The sequence below is a fragment of the Acinonyx jubatus genome, chromosome B3, assembly GCF_027475565.1.
Source record: "Acinonyx jubatus isolate Ajub_Pintada_27869175 chromosome B3, VMU_Ajub_asm_v1.0, whole genome shotgun sequence".
NCBI lineage: Eukaryota > Metazoa > Chordata > Mammalia > Carnivora > Felidae > Acinonyx > Acinonyx jubatus.
Genome location: NC_069386.1, coordinates 123,368,111 through 123,388,970, shown reverse-complemented (window position 1 = coordinate 123,388,970; position 20,860 = coordinate 123,368,111). Strand labels below are relative to the sequence as shown.

Here is a 20,860-nt window from a genome sequence, read left to right as displayed (position 1 = left end):
GGAGGAGCAGAAAGAGCCTAGGTCCTTTAGATGTCATGGAACACTCTACCTTGGGGCTGCCAGCATCCAGAATGTTCGTGTCCAATAATTACGTGTCTTTACTGCTTGAACCATTATAACTGGTTATTCTGATACTTGCAGCTGGGAAGCATTCCTAACTTAAATACAGACTATAAGCATCAAAGTTCAACTCGAGACTGGGCTACATGCTGATGCCCAGCATGCCAAGATTGAAAGAATCTCTTTTGAAAAGGAGCTTCCAGTCCAGAAATGAGATAAATATACAGATATGACCCCAGGCTGCCTCTTAACACTTGAAAGAGTGTGTAGGCCCAATCAACTACCTACAAGAAGTTAATCTTATTTAGCCAAATATGATCACAGATGGAAGTTCATGGATGTCGGAAACCATTTCTTTATGGGGCTGCCTTTTCATTCACAGAGATTCAGTGACAAATGGGACTCCTAAGATTCCTTCTTTCCCAGACCTCCCTTTTTCATCTGACCCTCCCCTCCATGTGTTCCTCAGTCCTTCCTGCTGCATATCCAGATGCCACCTCCCCCTCGGTGGTTGTTATTTATGGAGTGTATTTCTAGTTCCATCCTGGTGGGGCAGCAGAGGAGCAGAGCGTTCTTGTAGTTGGCACATTTTTAAAGTTCTTCTTAGGATTAAATTTGGTTAAAAAAAATCTTCATAGTGGAGCAGCTAAAACTTAAGAGATTTTTCCCCCTCAATATTGACTTTACTTCTGGCACAATGTCAATAGGTTGCTATGTTCTAAGTTTCCCTTCCCATCAGGTGGTAAATGGAATAACCAAAACTGGCAAAGAGGACAGAACACACTATTTCTCACACCAAAATGTCAAGATTACAAAGATACTTGCTGGTCATGGGTCCAGTGTTACAAGATGCAGGAAGGTGTAAGAGAAGAGGCACTTTTGTAGGCCTGGAAGAGTCAGGGAGGGCTTCACAAAGGAATATATTTGTGCTAGAGCTTCAAGGGTTATTAGGACTCTATTAGGAAGCTTGGTTGTAAGTAATAAACTCAACTCAGAGTAGCTTAAGAAAAAGAGACTTAACTGGGTCTCTTTCACAAAATAAAAGGAAAAGGTGAATGACCTTAAAGAAAGAGGGACAAGGAAATGGCTGGTCTGCTGCACAAATGGAGTGGAGACTCTGACTCATACTTTGCTTGCCTCTGTTTCTCTCTGCATCTTAAAACAGAGAAGGAGTGACTCCAACTTTTTGCTCCTGGTAGGAAATTATCAGCTGGGACTTCACCTTCATTCTATTGCTCACCTATAGGCCAATCGGTTGTAATAAGGGGTGCAGAGTGGTTTGAGAACCTGTCGGTGCCTTGTAGAGACACATGGGTGAGGCAGTGGAGGAAGATCCCCCAGAAGAAAGAGGCAGGTGGTTTTGGAAGGAATCCTGTTATAGTTTGTGTGTGTGTGTGTGTGTGTGTGTGCAGGGCACTAAGCAGATAAGTAGAAATGAGCAGAGAAGGGAAATGGAAGATAAGGTGCATGTAGTAGGGGAACAGCATACCTGGCAGAGGGAACAGCACAGAGGCATGAGAATATATGGTACATTCTGAGAACTACAAACAGTTCAGCGTTGGTGGCATAGAGTTAAAGAGTAAGATGACAAAAGTTGAAGGTGGAGAGGTAGGCTAAGCCTGATCCAGGAGGACCTTGTATCCCATGGTAAGGAACTCAGATTTCTTCCCTTAGGTAATGAAGAGCTATTGAAGGATTTTGAGTAGGAGGGAGAAAGTTAGATCATTCTGATAGGGATGGATCAGAGCAGTGTTTACAAGTGTGTGGTACCCAGGATGAGCACAGACTTTTTTTGGTGCTGAAGCTGGTTTTAAGAGGAATGCAAGAAGGACATTAAATTTCATTGGCTCATGTGAAGAGAGAGTTATTCTTTTTTCTTTTTTAAAAATTTTTTAAAAGTTGATTTACTTTGAGAGAGAGGTAAAGAGAATGAATGGGGGAGGGGAAGAGAGAGAGGGAGAGACAGAATCCCAAGCAGGCTCCACATGGTCAGCGTGGAGCCCAATGCAGGGCTCAAACCCACACACTGTGAAATCATGACCTGAGCCCAAACCAGAATCAGACACTTAACCGAATGAGACACTCAAACGCCCTGGGAGTTATTCTTTTTTTAATTCTCTTTCAGTCAATTTGATTGGACCAAGGAGAAATGTTTGGTGCTGATATGTCTTTAATACACTTTAAGTCTTGATAATCTTTTTCTTTATGAAAGAAATTGCAGGGCCTCAAACTCAGAACTTTTGGCAGCCAACAGTATCCAGCTAAGATGAGATAATGTGGTTTTACTTTCATTGTATTATTTTTGTGGTTAACATTCTATTTATGGCAAGTGATACTAGTTTTTCACTGATGATAACGAGATACAAATTCCTTTTCAATGAAGTTGAGCAAGATGAGAGCCAATGTAAAGAAACAAGTACATGATGGTGCAGATGATACATGGGTATGGAAAGGCTGGTGACAGTAGGGCACAAACGCCTGATATTTGGGATAACTGGAAAAGAAGAAAATAAGGTTAAACACAAGAGACTACTAAGAAGGATATTGCAATAGCAGAGGTGAGATATTTTAAATTCCTTGAGATCAGAGAGCTATATATATATATATATATATATATATATATATATATATATATTCACTCAGGAATAAGCCTTGAGAGCAGTAAGAATAACTGTCCAGTTAGTACCCTTGTTAGCAATGCAAAACGTTGTCACAGATATTGACCTGGATCTTGTTGCTAATTTATTCTTTCAAACACTGTTCTCTAAAACTTCTAATATACTACCTCAAATCCAATTTTGGAAAGTGAACAGTATAAATGAATTAAATTTAAAAAAATGTTTTAAAAACTCTTACTCATCCTTCAAGTTCCTTTAGCTTAAATGTCACCTCCACTGAGAAGCCTTCCCTGATTTCTCTGTGTACACCCACCTGCTGCTTGTCCTGTGCTTTCAGTGAACTTCCTACACATTTAGGCCAAACTTCACAGAACAATTTCTTTGTGTGCCTCTGCATAAGGCTCTAAACTTCCCAGAGACCCTGTCTTTGTTTTTATCCACAGCTCCTAGGACTGTTCTGGTACAAAAATAAGCAGGAGCTCAATAAACATTTGTGCAACAAATGAATCCTGCTGTGGGGACACCACATTAAGGGGAAACACTTAGAAAGTCATTACGTTCTATCGATTTCAAATTCAGTGAAAGTTCAAAGAAGGGAAAGATCAACATAAAGTGAAAGGGGTATTGAAGGAGTTAAGGATGTTACAAGGCTTAAATTGGAAACAGGAAATCTAAATAAAGATGCTTCAACATCACTTCAGCATCTTAATAGCAAGATTTCCCACTTGAAAGAGTATGTGTATGTGTTAATGGGGGATGTTGGAGGGAAGGAAGGAGCCAGGTCCCTATAATGGATTTATCTTGTCCCTTCTCCCTGCCTGCCTTCTCAAGACCAACCCTTTGGAATTTGGCTGACCTTGTCTACAATCCTTCCTCTTCTCAGACTTCCACATAGTGCTTGTTCCATAAATATTTTTGGAATGGAAGTTTTGCCATAAAGACAAAACTAAATGCTGTATTATTGACTGAAGTTCATTAAAAGTTCATAGAAGGGAGAAGGGTGGGAGCAGTGAGATCCTATTGAAGGATTTCTAGTGGACACAGGCTTGAGTCAGGCTATGGAACACATAGACATTGACTCTCCCACTCTCCAGTATTATCCCAAACTGCCAGTTAAGATGGCTCCAGTCCTCTCAACCAGCAAAAGCTACACTGCCAGTAGAGTAGTCTCTAGCCACATGTGGCAATTTAAATTTAAACGCAATTAAAATTCAGTTCTTCAGTTGCACTAACCATATTAGTGGCTTCCATATTGAATAGCTCAGAGAAAGATTTCCATTATCATAGAATATTCAATTGGACAATGCAGATCTAAGGAGTAAATCCCCTCTAAGTTACTGAAGGTGGGAGCATGAGGGAGAGACAAGCCAACTTTTTAATTGTGTTTTACTGGCTTTTCTGTTCCTCTACACTTTTACACTGTTAGCTACTAAACACTTTATGATTTAACTAACATTTCCTTCATTTATGGTTTCTAAACTTTCTGAATGCCTGCTGTGTGTATTTTGTTTTGTTTTTAATAACTCAACAGTTTTTAGTATATTCACCAAGTTGTGTGCCCATAACCACCATTCAATTCCAGAACATTTTCATCAACCCAAAAGGAAACCCAATATCCACTAAGCAATCACTCTCCATTCCTCCTTCCCCTGACCCCTTGGCAACCATTAATCTACTTTCAGTCTATATATATTTGCCTACTCTGGATATTTCATCTAAATGGCATCATACAATATGTGGCTTTTTGTGTCTGGCTTCCTTCATTTAGCATTATGTTTCCCAGGTCCCCCCATGTTGTAGCATGTATCAGTATTCATTCCTTCTTATGGCTGAATAATAATATTCCACTGTATGGATGTACCACATTTTGTTTATCTATTCACCAGTTAATGGATATTTGGGTTGTTTACATTTTTCAGCTATTATAAATAATGTTTCTATGAATATTCATGAATTTTTTTTTCTGTATGGGTATATGTTTTACATTCTCTTGAGTATGTACCTAGGAATAGAATTACTGGGTCTTATGGTAACTCTGTGTTTAACTCTTTGAGGAATTGCCAAACTATTTTCTAAACCAGCTGCATCATTTCATCCTGTGTACACTTAAGAGAGACCTTATTCTTCTTTTTACCTGACAGTGCCTCACATACAGAAACTACCTATTCCCTATTCGAGTGGATAGATGATCACTTTGACTCACATCAAACACCCATCCAGCCTGGAACTGGAGGATGCCCTGTTGAATAGCAGAGTGGTGTGGCCCCAGTCTCCTTAATGCCACCCTATTAGCCTGTAAGGGATTTTAGTCAATCAGTTCAAGTTTATTGAGTACTTACTACTGAGTTCTATGAACTAGGCCAGGCGTTGGTAATAATTAGTTGGAGGGATGGCCATGTAAATGGATCACTAGAATACTGTTGCTTTGTGCCGTACTGAGAATATAACATGGGCACAGGGATCACTATTGTTGCCTGGAAGAGTTAGCGAAAGCCTCACAGAGGAAAGGACATTCTAGTTGAGTTTTGAGTGATAAATAGGATTTGCCACAGAAGACATGCAACACAGGAGGCACAACTAAGCAAAGCATTTTGGGGGGGATGAAATGGGGATAGGAGCACCTGGGGGGGGCTTGGTTAAGAGTCCAACTCATGGTTTGTGAGTTCAAGCCCCACACCCCGCTCTCTGCTGTCAACACAGAGCTCACTTGGGACCCTCTGTCTCCCTCTTTCTCTGCCCCTCTCCTGCTCTGTCTTTCTCTTTCAAAAATAAATATACATTAAAAAGGTTTAAAAAGAAATACATTAGGCATAGACAGATACATAACTAGTTCCTGCCCACAAGACCATTCCAGAGGGACATGGTGGAATCCAGATTCTTCTTTCACTTCTCATCCCTCAGAAGGCTGAGTTTAGTGTGATCCAACCAGGGCTATGAATTTAAGAAATCATCTTGGGTCAACCTAGTTCTCCAGCTAAAATAACCTTTCTTCTTTGGAGAGATAGGGTGACCAATCCAAATGGAACTTCTGCTTTGGCAAAAGCCACCACAATGGAAAGTGAGCAACTGGAAAGATAGGCTGATGTCTTCATGTGTTTCTGAAGCTTGGAGATGGATGCTGGTATAGGAACCATTCTCACAGTCTATTTTGCTGTGGTGTTCCTACCAGGTAAGGCTCTACTCATGCCAGGCCATCTTTTCAATACAGAATGAACTACTTGCTTGTCCGTTGATATAAATTGGGAACAGTGAGCTAATTTCCTCCAAGGGTCTTGGGATCCTCAAAATAAGTGACTTTAAGCTTACGTGAAGGTAAAAATCAGGCTGTTCAGAGTAGGTCAAGCTGGTTTTCACTCAGGTGTTTATTTCTCTACCAACCCAAATTTCTCCCTCTAGGTTCTGTCAACATAGGAGAATACAACGAGGGGAGATACTTATGGAAAATGGCTCCATACTTACTTCCAAGGTATGAATACACCTGGAGTCATAAGTGCTAGAATATAACCTGTGCTGATTATTTCTACTCACTGTTACCTGAATGCTTAGAGAGGGCTCCTTTTATGAGTGGCAAAACAAAGTTCTGGTGGCACCCTGATTTATAGTGATTGTTTTTATTCTTTAGAAAGGCCCAGTGCAGTTGAGAAAAAATGTTCGGAGGGCTACAGAACTGTGGGAGAAGAAATCGAAGATGGAACAATTTTATTCATTTTATTTTATTTTATTTATTTTAAATATGAAATTTATTGTCAAATTAGTTTCCATACAACACACAGTACTCATCCCAACAGGTGCCCTCCTCAATACGCATCACCCACCCTCCCCTCCCTCCCACCCCGCATCAACCCTCAGTTTGTTCTCAGTTTTTAAGAGTCTCTTGTGTTTTAGCTTCCTCCCTCTCTGACCTCTTTTTTTTCTTCCCCTCCCCCATGGTCTTCTGTTAAGTTTCTCAGGATCCACATAAGAGTGAAAACATATGGTATCTGTCTTTCTCTGTATGACTTATTTCACTTAGCATAACACTCTCCAGCTCGGAAGATGGAACAATTTTAAATCCCAATGCTCTCTTTCCGTTCTAACTTGTGCCTTTGCACTGCGGTGTGGAATGACTGCTGGGGTGTCTTCCAGATAAAAACCTCTCACACTCAGAACTTATATCACTTGTCCACACGTTTCACAGGACATGTGGACATCCTTATGTCAGCTGTTTCCTGTATTTCTGTATTAATATATGTAAAGCACTTAGAAAAGTGCCCGGCAAATAATAAGAGCGATGAAAACGTTAGGGTCATCATTATCATTAGAATTACTATTACCATTATTATTCAGCCCCATCTCCTTAGTTAGGTATTAAGTTCCTTGTAAGTGAAGATCTATGTCACCATTTTTCTCGCTCTTACTAATTTGTTGACAAGACGAGGACCTCGCACAAGTTGCTTCCCTTTCGCGAACTCTAGTTGGACCACATAAAGATTATGCATCAAGCCCAACCTAAGACCACAAACACATTTTGGCGCCCACTGTTTACAAGCCACTGTCTTGCGTCCTATGGCCTTTTTATAGTAAAAACTGTAAGAGTAAACACGCGGTCAAAACCGCATGTAGGAGTCCAGCCTTGGCAGGGGGTGTAGGAGAGACTCCAAGGCGATACCCGCTCCCCGCCACCCCCCTGCTACTCGTGCCACTTTCCGCTCCGCCCGGTGCCTGGACAACCGACACCACTCGGCGCAGAGGGCAGGATCCCGGGTTCGGCGTCTGGATCGCGGCCGCGAGGTGCTGCGGGGACGCGAAGCAGTGGCGCCGGGGGCACCCAGAGCAGGTCCAGGCGGCGCCGGGTCCGTCCCCCCGCCCCGGCTCCCGGCTGCCCAATCAGGGCGCGGCTCGGGCGCGCGCCGCGGCCAATCAGGGGCTGCGGGAGAGGGGCCAGGAGCCGGCGGGCGCGGAGCGAGCCTAGAGAGTCGGGAGCCGGCGGCGGCGCTGCGGCCGCGAGGGAGGGCAGCGGGAGCAGTGGGGCTGGGCGAGGATCCCCGGGCCAGCCCAGCGGGCTCTGCCGTGGCGACATTCCGGCCGACACTTGGGACCCTGCGGGCGGCGTCGCAGGTAACCGCGCCCGCGCCCCGCGGTGGAGGTCCAGCGTGCCCTGCCGGAGGGGCTCCGCAGGTGGAGCCGGCGAGGGGTGGGGGTGGGGGCGGGCCGGCCGCGAGGTCCTAGCGCCGCGGGGGCTGCCCCTCGCCCCGCGTGTCCCCACGCCTCCGCGCGTGCCTCGGCCGGAGCCCCGCGGAGGCGCGACATTTCCACTGGCTGCCGGCGTCCAGGGGTGGGAGGGGGTGAGGTGAGCCCCCCTAAGGCGGAGAAAGGGCGGTGGGGGTGGGGGAAGACACTTGCGACCCCCGCTCCCGTACGCGGACACTACAGACGGGTGTCCTCCCTGAGATGTGAGTCCCCGCGACGTCTTCGTTGGCCCAAGGCGACAACAGGTGTCCCTGGGGACGGTGCCTTTCCCACCCCTCCCCCCCACCGCTCGAAATCCCGGCCTTGGCGTTCTGCCCCACCTTCGGGGTGTCGAAGACAGGACCCCAGCCTGGTCACTCAGGCGCGCTGCCCGCTGGACAGCGCCCAGAGGCGGCCTGGACCCAGCAGACCCGGGCTTTGGATGGAGTTTCCTCTGTGTATTGCCAAGCAATTTGCTGGACACCCGCCTCTCGCTGGGTGAGGAAGAGTTGAAGATGAGAGATAGAGATAGAGACAGAGACACCGAGAGAATGTGCCTATATTGCTCTTACTGAAAGGAGCTCCCCGAGGGCTGTGGGTGAATCATTAACTGTCGTCTTGTGCAGCTACTGACCTCTGAAAGGGAGAGACACCCTTTCTCTCAGGCAGGTCCTTCATGCTCTTATGTGCCTCACTCTGTTAATCTGTAAAGTGGCCATAAATGGTTGCACCTGCTTGATAGCCTTGTTTTGAGGATTAAATAAACCAGTGCCCCAAAAACACTGAGCACAACACTAAGTACCCAGTAAATGCTGGCTCATATTATTTGTTATACAGAGTGGATGGTTTTTTAAAGAGTAAGTCAGACGTGTTCTCACTGGCCCAGTGACCATTTGGAGCTCTGAACAGCTTTCTAAACTCGAAGGGGAAAAATGCTATTATTAATGTTACCGATGGTATCATTTAAATGTAATAATGTCCTTTGAGGGAATTAAAAAAAACACAAAACTCCATTGGAATGGTGAGAGAGATAAATGGATTCCAACAAGTAACTGAGAAAAGCTTTGCAAACCCTGAAAAAGTTGTTATGAATGTTGTGTGAGAAGAATATCTTGGTGTTTTGTTGAATGCTTATCTTTCACTAATATGGCTGATGGGGGAGGACTTGAAGGTTCTTATACTTTCCAAACTCCTCCCTGAAACAACTTTAAAGAGAGGGAGAAGATGAGAAAAACAAATAAAAAGCTCAACCACACAACAAAACACCAGCAGCTCACAGAAACCTAAAATTGCAGTTCCTACTTTAGGCAGTTATTTTGGTGTCTGACTTGGGTGGTCTGGTTCAATTCTTTGCCACTGTGTCACTTTATTATCCTCGTTTTCTTTTCCTTGTTCATTTACTTAAAATATCTATATGTAGCCAACTTGCTTGGAATTCTGAACCCTCTGCTACTTAACCTCCTACCTTGCGGCAAACCCAAAAGGACCTTCCCACAGGTTCCCAAGGGCAATGTCAGTGGGAATCTACCTGTCTTAACACACCACACTACCTGGGAAAGGTACAGACAGAATGCCCCAGTTCTCCAAAGGCTCCAGTGCATTTACTTGCCAGGAGCCTTTGAATAAATTCATCCACTTAGAGAAAGTGATTATCTTCTCAGGGGGTAAGAAGCCCACTTCCAGATGCAAGTCTTTCAAGTGTCAAATTAATTCCACAACCTTTTAGTTGTGGATAAGGAGACTTTTACTCTCACCACCACAGTGGGAGGATATGAAAGCTTGCTGATAGAGGAGGGAGGGAGGTGAGTGGGGCACAGGAAAGATTGCTGCGATCAGAGCCATACCCACACTTGGTGAAAACTCTGTCTCTGTGGCTGATGGCTGGGAAACCTGGACAAGTCGCTTTGCTTTTCTGTGCCAGAGTCTCCCACTCTGTAAAATGAGGGCTTATTTTTTTATTTATTTTTTTTTTTTAGAGAGGAGTTGTTGTAAGGATAGTGCTAATAAATGGAAAGTCCCCAGCAAAGTTCCAAGGACATAGTTACTGGTCTGTAGCATTCAAAAGGGATCCTACAGGTGAGAGTCGATCGGTTATATCTGGGAATAAAAAAGACTTGATTGAGGAGATGACACCTGAGCTGAGTGAAGAATGATGAGCAGGTCTCTTATGCAGATAGGACTGAGGTGGGATTGGAAGGAAAGGTAGAGCAGAGGAGAGAGACATTCCAGGCAGAGGGGATATGGGAGATCCATTGTGCTATAATGGTCAGCTTAGGCAAAATAACAAATAATTCCCAAATCTCAGTGGCTTACAACAACTGAGGTGTATTTGTCACGATTACTGCATGTCCAGTGTAGGTTAGTTGTGGTTCTGCTCCTTATCTGGTTCCTTCTGAGATCCCCAGAGGCTTAAGAAACAGCCTCTTCCTGGGGCAATACTGATCTCGTTTATGGGAAGGGGGAAAAAGAGAATGTGATAAAACAAAAATATGGCACTTGATACCTGCTCAGAGATAGCAGACATCACTTCAACTCTCATGCTGTTGGCCAAGGTAAGTCACACAGGCAGACCTAATGTCAGTGGTAAGGGGGAGTCTAAGCCTCCTGCAGACAGTGAAGAATGGCTGAGTAGGAGGGAAAGTGCAGAAGGAGACAGGGCAAGGGAGGTGGCCCAGAGGCAGGTGATGAAGGGCCCTGGATCATGTCCTGGGACTTTATCCTATGGGCAGGGAGCAGCCATTGAGGGTTTTAAGTTGGGGTTTGACATGGTCAGATTTTTCAGGCCAAACACATGTCTCTAGGGGCAATGTGGGGAGAAGACCAAAATAGGTGGGATTAAAAGGTAAAGATGGTGAGTGCCCCAACGAATTCAGCAGCCTCAAATCTCCTTCACTATCTTTCACATGACTCGAGATTCAACTGTTAGAAAATTATTCCCTGGGCACTTGAATGATTCTCCTTTGTCCTCTCTTAAAATGTATATGCTCCTTCATCCCAAAGTATTTTATGGTATCATCTAAAGCAGCAGTTTTCAAACTTTAGTGTGCCTCAGAATCACCTCGAGCCCTTGAGAAAACACAGATTTGTGGGTCACACCGCCAGAGTTTCTTAATAGATCTGGGGTGGCACCTGGGAGTTAGCATTTCTGACAAGTGCTCAGGTGATGCCGATGCTGCCAGTCCAAAAACCACTGAATTAAAGGGAGAAATTAAGATGTGGTTGAGGAGGGCACCTTGTGGCTCACTTGTTAAGCATCTGACTTTTGCTCAGGTCATGATCTCACAGTTTGTGAGTTCGAGTCCCATAGTGGGTGAGCTCACCCACTTCAGGGGAGCACAAGCCCCACTACTCTCTCTCTTTCTCTCTCTGCCCCTTGTGGGATTCTCTCTCTGCTCCTTGCTCACTTGAGCACCCCCCACCCCCAAACGTGGTTGAGGGAAAGGCCTGAATAGAAGGGCCTAGTGGAAAGGGGAAGAAGTCTGGAAGGTCTCAGCATTCTCCATTTGGCAGATTTGCTGAAGGTTGGCAGTGGCATTGGGGTCTGTAAGAGTGACTGAGTCTCTAGGTTTATATTAAATTGCAGATATAATTCTCACAGTAAGGACATGAAAGGAGCTTGGATTCATAGAAGAAACATACAAGTGCTACTTTATCCCTTCCTTTTGTAATTCTGCCCCCCCCCCCCCCCCCACCATCCGGCATGTCCTTGAGCACACACCCTTTTGTCTGGCTCCAGCCCTCTCACTTAAGTTTGTCAGCTCAGCGTATTCCAGTCTGATCCATCACACTTCTTGTCCTCCCAGTTTTAATTTCTTTTGGAACTGGGGTTTGCCCACTGGGTGGATGTTTGGCTGAATTGTAAAATACACCGAGAAATTTCTTGCTTCACTTGAGGTCATCTTCATGAATACACATCTGTACCATATGATCATGCAAATTGTGATCAACCCTCCCAAGATAACTAACCCCCTGAGAACTCAAGATGTCCATAGTTTAGCTTATGCTAATGGGTGGAGCGAGTCCCATCAATTCCTTTCACTGTGACTCACCACTCCTGTAATGAGAGAACATTCCAAGAATGGACGTTAAGGAGAAAATATGTTGGCGTGTACAACATGACACAAGAAATAGAACATAGCGTTTGTTTTCTTTTTACTATTTTTTTCTCAGTTCTAGATGTGGAAAAAGTTTTGACTCTACCGGGTCCAGATAATCGGTGATATGCCTGCCCACACTGTATGAATACATGAAATACTTTCAGAGTCAACATTTTGAGTGCTGGCCAGCAGGTTACAGTATTTGTTTCAAGGTGGTGTGAGTCTAAAATGATCCATTGAGACGTGGATACACTATCTTAGAAATACGCATAGGAAATTTGTATAAAACAAGAAATGTCATGGTAGGCCCAAGCTATAAAATGAAATGAGTAACATTTGAAAAGACCCTTTTTCCTAATTGAGATTTGACAATTCACACCTAAAAGGTGTGCTTTTTGAAACAAGAGAATTCCCTAGGGTTCTGCATACCTCCAGAAGTGGATGAGAAAATTTGGAACCATGACCTCTGGCCAGGAGTCCTGAGGCCATCTCTGTTGGTCTGATTCCCTCTCCAGGTAATTTTGGAAAATCAACTGTTTCACTTCCTCCTGCAGACGTGGCCTTCCCTTGGTCAGCTCTGTAGTGGAACCCTGTAGCTCCCTCGGTCTCAGGTCTCCAGGAAACTTGATCTAAAGTTGTGGGGCACCTGGATAGCTGTCAGTTAGGTGTCTGACTTCGACTCAGGTCATGATCTCATGGTTCCTGAGCCCTACATCAGGCTCGCTGCTGTCAGCGATCCCCGTTGGATCCTTTGTCACCCCCTCTCTCTGCCCCTCCCCTGCTCTCTCTCTCTCTCTCAAAAATAAATAAAACATTAAAAAAAATAAAGTTGCAAAAGATGTAGCAGACAAAACCCTAGGCCTGAGTGAGAGCCAGTGAGGGAAGGGACTTAAACTAGCCAGGAGGGATCTAAAATGCTGAATATATTCACTAGAAAGTGTTACTCTTCCCCATTGGATAGCATTTATCCAGGAATTTGATATTTAAAAAAAATACACATTAAACCACTACATAAATAGTATCTTCTCTATATGTTTGTTTTTAATAAATGTTAAATGTAATATATATATATATATATATATATATATATATATTCACATCTCTAGCAGTTTCAAGAGGTAGGTTTCTTGCACTGTCATTTTTCTGAATCGTGATTACTGAGAAACAGTTGGCCAAAATTCTATAGACAGATGGTGGAAGGGCAGGATTGAAAACTTAAAGTCCTTTGAATTTTCTGTTCATTGTGTCCACTCCCATCATCCCAGCTGGCCTCAAACTAACCCAGACTTATGCTCTGAGGTAGCCTCACTAACAGGTAACAGCTAAGAGAAGCTTATTGTTCTTTGTGCAGTGTGATCATGAGTGTGAAGCTACTTTGCAGATTGCTAATGGCCCAGTAAAATCTTTGGAAGATGGTTTCACAGGAATGGCATTGGGTATCTTCTGGGTGCAAGGTTCTGAGGACGATGTGAGGAATTCAGAGAAGTGTAATGCTTATTCTTTGGACACAGCCTCTAATCTGGGAGTGAAAGGGCATAATATTTATACAGAATTAATAGTAGTCAAATAATAGTGGGGCCAGCCATATAATTAAAGAGGGCACTGCAAGCTGTGAATTCAGAGACAGAATCTTTCTGAGATGTTGCTAGGCTGGGAAGGTTCACGGAGGAGCAGTTGCATTGGATTGGAAGTAGAAATGGAGTTTAGGTGGGCACATCAGGTTTTAGGGAATGGACCTCAGCAAACCATGGCTCTGACAGTCCACACAAGCTTGTTCCAGGTCTGTGGCTAGACTTCTAGAGCAAAGGAGTCAAGTAGAAGAGGACAGAGAAGTCTGAGGTAGACAGCTTCTTAAAGTCTTCCTTTCTTGACTGCCATCTGATTGTCTAATTCCAATATTCTGATGGCTTGTGTCACCTCCTGAAAAATGAAGCCATCTGGTGATTTGTTAGCAAATGAGTACTCTGGACTCTAATTTGTCTTCTTAACATGTTCACTCTATTAATAGGAGAGCACTTTGGAGCTAAGAATGTCAAACCTCTTTATAAATAAAATTTAATCCTATCATAAACTCTGTCAAACTGGCAGGCGGTTGGTCTCACTCCGCTTGCAAGGTGACCTGGGAAGGTCAAGCAGCTTGTTTAAAGTCGTGCAGGTATCCCCTGGCACTTCTGTGCTCTTTGGTCCCACCTCCCCTGGTGTCCAGCTTAAGTTGCTGTACAGATATTCACTAAGCACTTGGGGACCCTTCCATCCAATTAGGACTTTCTCCATCACTCTTTTATCCCATAGAGGCCCTCAGCCTTAATCCCAATGACCCTCATTAATTTTAATTTGGAGGTGCGATGATTACACCCTTCTCTTTCAGGCTTAACAGGGGCTCTCATTGAAAGAGGTACCGTTTTAGTGCTGTGGGTCTGTGCGCACACACCATCTGAATGAATTGGTATTCTCAGCACTTTTCATGCCAGATGCCAGCCAGTATAGCAGGTCTATCAGTGGCTTTCAATCTGCCTAAACTTTGAAGTGAGACACCAGACCCTTGCCAGCTTGATAGAATCACTGCATTGGTTGCCCTTTGAAGTTAGCTAATTGCTTAAAAAAAAAAAAAAAAGTGAGATGCTTTAAATGAAAACAGATTTTATTCCTCTGTTTGCTTTAGAAACAATATATTTGTCTGTCTTTTTCGACTTAAGTTTTTAAAGAAGAAAGAATATGATACCATAGTGAAGTGGGTAAGGTTAGGGTGATCCATAGTCAGTGAGCTTACTCAGTTAAATGTTATTTAAATGTGTGAACTGGCACACATTAAAAAAAAAACAAAACAAGACATAGCTGTCACAAATACAGTTTTCCTATTGTATTTTCCCACCCTTGCCAAACATAAAGTATTAATTTTTCTCTGCATCATTCCTTGTCCCTACATTTCCCTTCACTTAACCCTCTAAACACTTGAAGGGTGTGAACAACTTTTATTATTGAGATTATCAAAATTACCATAAGTAGCCATCATTCATGGAGTTTTACTGTGTCCCAGGTCTTCTGCTAGCATTTTACTCCACATTATCTGAATTTCCGCCTCAACTCTGTGAGGTGGGGCATTAGTAGTATCTGCAAGGGTAAGTAATCTGTCGGAGGTTGTGGTGGAGATAGGGCTTTGACCCCACCTCTTAATCTCTCAGTTCTAGAAGCTGTGCCCTTAGTCACTATTCTATCTGGAAACAGAAGGAAAAGTCCTCTAAAGAGTTAAGGGGTGGGGGGCGGTCTGTGCACTCCGGGCACACCCACAGAGATCCTGCCAGAAGAACTGTCCTTGTTTTTGCTCCGTGGCTTCACTGTCAACAGGGCTGTTGAAGCACACTTGCTTCTCTTCTTTTATCTATTTCTTTCTCCTTAATATTTTTGGTATTAAAGTAACATCTAAAAGGGGGGTCTTTTGGGGGCATCTATTTGAGTACATTCAGCACATCCCAGTCACTCACCAACAGCCTAATTGGCCCAGGTGGGCAGTATCCTCTGAAGCAGCCCCTCCAGCCGCACCATCCATCACATTCAGAGGCCCTGGAGCTCTCATGCTCTGCTGTTGGTTGGTGTTCAGTTCCTGATCCCCAAGCAGGCCTTGGGGAGGCAGTTCCAAGGAGGCAGGGTCATGTGCTGTCATATCTCAGATTCAGCTAGATGACTTGGCTGGTCACAGCCCAGTGCTCATGGGACAAGGGGCTTTGGTCTCTTGTCATTTAGTTGCCACTTTCCTGTGAAGAGGACAGAGAAGGCGCAGTCAGTCCTGGCCAGGAACTTGGCAGAGGTGGGCCCCGGCCATAAGAAAGCAAGATAAGAGTATAGGTTCCTTTCTGTACTTAGAGGAAAAAGTATGTTTCATGGATGGAGCATGGTGAAGTGGTTAAGAGCATGCACACCAGAGCTAGACTGTCCAGGTTTGAATCGTGTGGTGTTGGGCAAGCTGGTTAATCTCCCTGTATCTTAGTTTCCTTATCTACTGAAAGAGAATAGTGGTGTCTACTTCAGAGAGTTCCTATGAGGATTACATGAATTCTCTAGTGCTAATTAGCTGTAAAGCACTTTGAGACCACTGTCTGGGAGACAGGAAGTGTTACATAATAGCACGTAAAAAAAAAAAAGTGGTAGGTGGACATCGCTATACGTGGGTAGGCAGTGCTATGGTGGATGAAGCTCACCTAACTGCTTTGGGAAAGGTGCTCCTGCTGAGTTGTGTGCAAATGAAGTCTTACTATGTGTACTAGGGGAGCTTGCTGTTTTAAAGAAGCATAGGAGAAATCTATTTGTCCGCTGCCTAAAATGAACATGAGAGAAACCATGTAGGAAGAAGAGGGGAGTCTAGGATGACTTGATGTTGTGACCAACGCCACTGCCAAGATAAACTGCCATCACGTTGGATGCAGAAGGCTTCTGGTAGAGCAGCTTTGGAGGGAGCGTCGCTATCCAGTCATGGATATGTGACCTTTGAGAGGCCTATTAAACGCTGTCGTGAAGGCACTCAGTGGGCATCAGGTGAGAGGTCAGGGCTGGACACATCGATGTAGGGGTCCTTGGCTGTAGATGAGAGTTAAATTCGTGAAGGGATTAAATTAGACCAAGAAGAGAAGGGGCTCTGGAGCTGAACCTGGGGGCATTCCAGCTCTAGTGGAAAAGTCAAGCCGGCTCTACTTTTCCAGTTTGCTTTCTTGGCTTGCTAGAGGGAAATGAAGTGTGGACCCATTTGATGCTGGCATTTGCTTTGGATAGTTTATCATTTGAGCTCTATAATGCTTGGACTTCTGAGTCAATAAACTAGGGTTAGATACCACTTGACCTCTTCCTACCTTTGTGCCCTTGGGCAAGCTACTTACCATCAGAGTCTCAGTTTCCTTATCTGGAGATGGGAACTGGTAGTAAAAACTCCCATCTCGGGGGTTTGAGGGGTTCAGTGAGTGCAGCTGTATCAGTGCTATGAAGCTGTTAATCGTTTGATCATTGTAAAATTCTCACTGTTCGTGCCAGAGTGGTTGGAAGTAAGGAGGAGTAACAGCTCACACATTTTTAAAGCTCTTTGAATTTCCCCTGAATTGCAAGCCACATTTTAATTTAACCCATACTGCTACTATTTTTTTTTTGTTCTTATTAAAAGTAAAAGAGGTCAAGAAGATACTACAATAAATTCCGCACACATATGTCAGCCATTTATGCTTTCCCTGAAAGCATAACTGAAACACTACATCCAGAAATCAAGTCTGGCCCGTGTATATGGCAGTTGGTACATGAATCCCAGATACACAAGCATTCAGAGGAAAGCGAAACACAGAAGAAAATGGATATCCTAGCAATGACAGTGTTTCAACATCACATATGCTAACCTCATATGTGCTCTTTACCACTGTGAGGCAGGTGAGAAGGTTCTCACTTCTCTAGTAAACTAACTGATCCTCCCTTACGTTTTTTTTTTTTAATTTTTAATGTTTATTTATTTTTGAGAGGAAGAGACAGAGCACAAGCTGGGGAGGGGCAGAGAGAAAGGGAGACACAGAATCTGAAGCAGGCTCCAGGCTCTGAGCTGTCAGCACAGAGCCCAGCGGAGGGCTCAAGCCCACGGACCACAAGATCATGACCTGAGCCAAAGCCAGATGCTTAACCAACAGAGCCACCCAGGTTCCCCTCTCCCTTACTGTTTTAAATTCCAGTTTTACACTTGGTTGGAGAAAGTATTCGAGACACTTGATTTCTCTCAGCAAATAATATGATTCTGAATCTATTTTTTAAAAAGTCTCCCTCTCAAAGCTACATAAGAATCCAGAGGCAGGGGAAATCAAATTCTGAAGTCTTTTCTCTGGATTCTTTAATTAGCATGTCTGCTGTGTTTGCATTTGTGGTTTATATGCTTTGAACTTGTGGCTTTTCTGTTTTGCAAGAGTTACTGTCAGTGAGACATTCACCAAAAGAAATACAGCTATTAGTGGTGGCAGGACCAAATACATGTAACGGTGTGGTTGGTTTCTAAATCCCTGCTAGAATTTTTGAGAAAACCTCTCCAGATGGCGGTGGGTGGTGTGAGGGCTGAAAGAAAACATTCGAAATACCGAAGCAGAAAAAATAATAGGAAAGAGCTTCCAGTGATTAAATTTTTCTTTCTGGTCTTTCAGGTTGAGGAAGTGAAGAGAATAGGCATAAATGGTGGGAAATTTCCATCAACTTGGAAAACACAATAGAATAAATAATTCTTGGCCACGAGGTGAGAGCCCAGAGAGTCACAAGGTCAAAGGATCCTGTCCCATTTGTCTGTGGTGACAGCCCCCCTCCCCCCAAAAAGGAACGCCTCACCCTTGAACAATGCAAGTGTCCCTGGGAAGCTGAAAAGGTACATGCAAATGATGAAATAAATCACATCATTTCAGAAGTAAGTGGTGGTTATACTTTTCTATATTTCCCAAATTTTCTTTAGTGAGAGTGTGTTCCTTTTATAATAAAATATATATAAATAATACAAAAAATAGATGCAAAAGAGGGAAATTTACTAGGAGTGTGGAGATGGGTGAGTTGTCTCCATTTAAAGGTGCCGAGTTCCTTGCGTTTTATAACAGGATTATTTTGCCCTATAAGTCATAACACTTCCTAACTTACCTGCTGTCTAAATTTACAATCTTCAAGAATGTACTGGGTGTCAGCCATACCTGTCACCCATCAAAACCCAAGACCCTGCTCTAGGAGAGCAGAGCCAGCGCTCAGGCAACAGATATTTATTTGACTCTCACACTGTGCCAAGCCCACCCAGTGTGGCTATATTCCTGGCCACTATCCCCAGCGGTTGGAGACCCCCTCTTGCCCCTGTCTCAGCAGACATGAACTAGAGATGTTTCTTGTTTACAGGGGGATGGCTGCATGAGGATAATGTCACGGTCAGCCTGGGGCTTGGAGCTGCTCCTCACGAGGTCCACTGTGGAGGCCTGAGTTTTTGTGTTCAGCTGCGTTGTTTTGGTTTCTGTTCCCGAGGTCTATTTTGTTGGGGGAAGGACAGGGATTCTTAGAAAAGGGAAGGAGATATCCTCTGCCTTACTGAAAACGGAAATAAGGAATTATCAGTTCAGGGTCAGTGGAAGCCACAGTGCCTGGCTTCCTTTTGCTGTGCTCTTCTGGAATGCGTTGGTTTTGTTTTGAACTTTCTGAAAGTGACATGAGCTAGATAAATTGTTCTAGGGTGGAGCTTTCAACAGGGAGTCCAGAGACCCCTAGGGGATTCATGGAGGGACTTTGGCTTTGGTGTCTGTGAAGCACCTGAAATTTTAAATATGTTGCATGTATGTGTATTTACTCGGAGATGAGGGTCTCTGGCTTAAATTGTACCTCAGATCCAGAGAGCCATACTAAAAAAAAAAAAAGGCTAAGACCCAGTTCTAGGGGGAGATGTTCAAGTTTGAGTTACACATCTTGGCCTTGATTCTAACTAGAGAACTCTTCCTAATGGATGATGTGTTTGTAGTTGAAGTATTAGTGTAAATAGGCACATCTCAGGTGCACCCACAGAAGCCTGTGCTGCAAGAAAGGTGAGGAAGGTTTCACTTCTTCAAGTGCTGGAAAGCTGGAAATCCAGAAATGCACAATCCCTGCGGTTCTAAATCTTCCTATTCTCCTCTTTCTGTTGTCCTTGAGCCCACACAGAGTTCCCTTAACTCTGTATTACCTGAAGAGTTAGCTTGTTGAAATGAACACTAATACCTCTTTTACCTGGTTTTTCTCTGGGCTCTAAGCAAACCAGGTTGATTTTTCCTGCAATGGAAGGCTGGATTCGGTGCAGGCCTTCATGATGATGATGAGAGCAGACATGTACAGTGAGTGAACTGCCACGTGGCTGTTTATCCAGTGCCCCACACATGAGTGTTGACCTTCCCACCCTTGCTTCTTGTTTCTCCTCACATTGCACATTTTCTCTAGGTGACCTCCAAACCCTTGGCTGCCAATACCTTTTAATCTGTATAATCAATACCTCTCTTCTTCTGACTTCTTGACCTGTTTAATAGGCCCTAAGACGTCTCTGTGGTTGTCTGACAGGTGCATCAAACTCACTGGGTTTAAAACTGAACTCATCATATCCCTACCACCCCTCGATCATTCTTCCCTATGAAGTCCTTCTGAAGGCTGGTGAATGGCCAGAAACCTATCCAGTCTTCCAAAGATCTTTTTCATCCGCCGACCACATCACTGCCTCCCTCAATCTAAATGAGCTTCAAATAGACTTTATCCCCATGTCTTGATGATCTTTCATTTTAAATGGCTCATAAAAAACATCCCTCCTGTTTATCCCTCATCTTGCAATGCCTGATCACTATAATTACTAGGTGATCTTCCCACCCTCCAGTCCATCTTCCTCATTGCTTCCAGAATGATTTTCCTAAAATATGATTGAATCGTATTATTTCTTCATTTAAAATTGTTTAATTGATCTCCATTGCCCTCCAAAACCCAACCTTGGCATGGCTTACGAGACCCTTCTGACTCCTCATCTTTCCAGCCTCTTCTCTTCTCTTCTCTTCTCTTCTCTTCTCTTCTCTTCTCTTCTCTTCTCTTCTCTTCTCTTCTCTTCTCCTCTCCTCTCCTCTCCTCTTCTCTCCTCTCCTCTCCTCTCCTCTCCTCTCTCTTCTCTCCTCTCCTCTCTCCTCTCTCCTCTCTCCTCTCTCCTCTCTCCTCTCTCCTCTGAGCTGCTTGTAGTTCAGAAAGCACAACATGCTTTCATTCATCTCCTACACTTTGTATGAATGTATCACATTTTATTATAGCTGTTTTTAAGTGGGGGAACTTATAAAAAAAACTGTCACACTTCAGGGTTCTAAGTCATGTACAGAACAGTCTAGCTCTGCATCACCCCCATCC

General features: G+C 44.0%; 1 protein-coding gene across 5 annotated transcripts in view; it reads left to right on the top strand.

Annotated features, from left to right (window-relative positions):
* The first annotated feature begins 7,625 nt into the window (after positions 1–7,625).
* STON2 (stonin 2) overlaps positions 7,626–20,860 on the top strand; it is a 145,608-nt gene continuing 132,373 nt past the window's right edge. For 3 of the 5 annotated variants that reach the window (XM_027066345.2, XM_027066344.2, XM_027066342.2), the window contains exon 1: positions 7,626–7,775. The gene's annotated coding sequence lies outside the window, so the exon portion shown is untranslated. Of the gene's footprint in view, positions 7,776–18,138; positions 18,393–20,860 lie in introns of all 5 variants that reach the window. The other 2 variants (XM_053224793.1, XM_027066343.2) reach the window with 2 other exon arrangements.